Genomic DNA, 1725 nt, shown 5'->3' with positions numbered 1-1725 from the left:
AGGTTAATTGTCTTATTTAGGGCATGAATGTTGATCAGGTCTCAAGGAAAAATCTTCTGCTTTTCCTTGAATAGTTGCTTGGAATGTTTAACAATTACTTGAAAGGACAGATGAATCCACCTAAAATATCTCATCTAAAAATTAGCGCTTCTGACAGTAAAACAGTTCCTCAGTATTCCACTTTGAAGCTATGACCTTCTGACTCTTAAGATAAATTGGTACACTTCTGTGATCCAAGGGGAAGTAATTAATATCCATGGTGGATGTGGTAGAAGGCAGTGGAAATTGATGATATCTTAGAAATGACAACTATTCCCTCATTGTCAACGTAGCTCCAATTTGTCATTACTGCTAACTCAGAGATGAGATCGAAGGATTGGTTACTCACTTGTCTGCATTTTCAATGTATTTAAACTTCCAAGCTCCAGGAAGTAGCCCTTTCAGCCACCATTCCTTGGTTTCATTAAAAATTTGGAGACATGGGCAATGTTCCAAGCAGGACACCATCAGGCAGCTTGAAAGACAGGCATTGTTGGTGGATGCTGGGGAACACAGAGAATTTGAAATGTTGGAAAATTTGAATGTACATGAATTGAACCCATTGTGCATAGGAAGAAGGGATAGAAGAAATGAGTAAGAAAATATTTGATAAGTTCCATCCACAATCATCATCTTATTTAATATACATAAAACTACTATGCATCTTGTGTTTATTCTTAGGCTGTGGCATAAGGCTATCTGCTGATGTTGGCCATCCCTAGTTGGTGGTGGTGGACCTTGTATGTGAACTGTCTTGCGTTGATGGTAATCCAATGTATAGGAACTTCCAGGAGTTTAACTGAAAAACAGGAAAGAGATGAAAGTACTGGTAGAGTTCACATTATGACACAGTTCTGGAATTTCTCTATGCTTGTTTATAGGGTTAGGAAGTGTTGTTTTAATATATATAGCCAACTCATTACGCTAACTTTTAAACTCAAACTGCAGTACAATAACAATCTGTGGATCTAACAAAAAGTCTGCACTTCTACATTCTACATGCATCTTAGTTGCCCCCGAAGCTGGTGATGGGCACTGTTTTTGAGAACAGTGCGCAACCTTGAGCAGCTTGCTCAGCCTCTTTGGAGTCATATATAGCCCATCAGTCCTGGGTGCCACTCAATGAGAGGGATGTGAGCAAATTGGAGCAAGTGAAGAGGGGATTTTCAAGAATGATTCCAGGGATGAGAAACTTCAGTTATGAGGATAGCTAGGAGAGGTTTGGGACAGTTCTCCTTGAAGAGAAGAAGGTGACCCCATAGCAGTTTTCAAAATCATGAATGAACTGGCTAGAGTAGATACGAAGAAACGGTTTGCACTAGTAAAAGAATCAGTAACAAGATGATACAGATTTGAACTGACTTTTAAAAGAAACAGATGCAAGAGGGGAAAAGAAACATTTGCACACAATGAGTAGTTCGAGTCTGGAATGCACTGTGTGGAAGTGGAGTGAAGGTACATTCAAATGAAGCATTTAAGAGGGCATTGGATGATTAATTAAATAGAAGTAATATCGGAAGGTAGGGGAAAATGGCAGAATAGTACTGAATCATAGAGCCAGAGTAGACACGAGTGAAATGGCCTTTTTCTTCACCTAAACATTTCTGTAATTCTGTTAGGTAAAGATGGCCAATTTATTTTCCCAAAAGGACACTACTGAGTGAGAACTGCCGATGCTGGAGTCAG

General features: G+C 39.2%; 1 long non-coding RNA gene across 1 annotated transcript in view; it reads right to left on the bottom strand.

The window, feature by feature from the left end:
- Positions 1 to 649: 649 nt before the first annotated feature.
- LOC125482817 overlaps positions 650 to 1725 on the bottom strand; it is a 3415-nt gene continuing 2339 nt past the window's right edge. Inside the window, exon 2 of the long non-coding RNA XR_007261795.1 lies at positions 650 to 838. This is a non-coding gene — a long non-coding RNA (uncharacterized LOC125482817). The remainder of the gene's footprint in view (positions 839 to 1725) is intronic.

The sequence above is a fragment of the Rhincodon typus genome, chromosome 3 (assembly GCF_021869965.1).
Source record: "Rhincodon typus isolate 14 chromosome 3, sRhiTyp1.1, whole genome shotgun sequence".
Classification (NCBI taxonomy): Eukaryota; Metazoa; Chordata; class Chondrichthyes; order Orectolobiformes; family Rhincodontidae; genus Rhincodon; species Rhincodon typus.
This window is presented reverse-complemented; position numbering and strand designations above follow the sequence as displayed.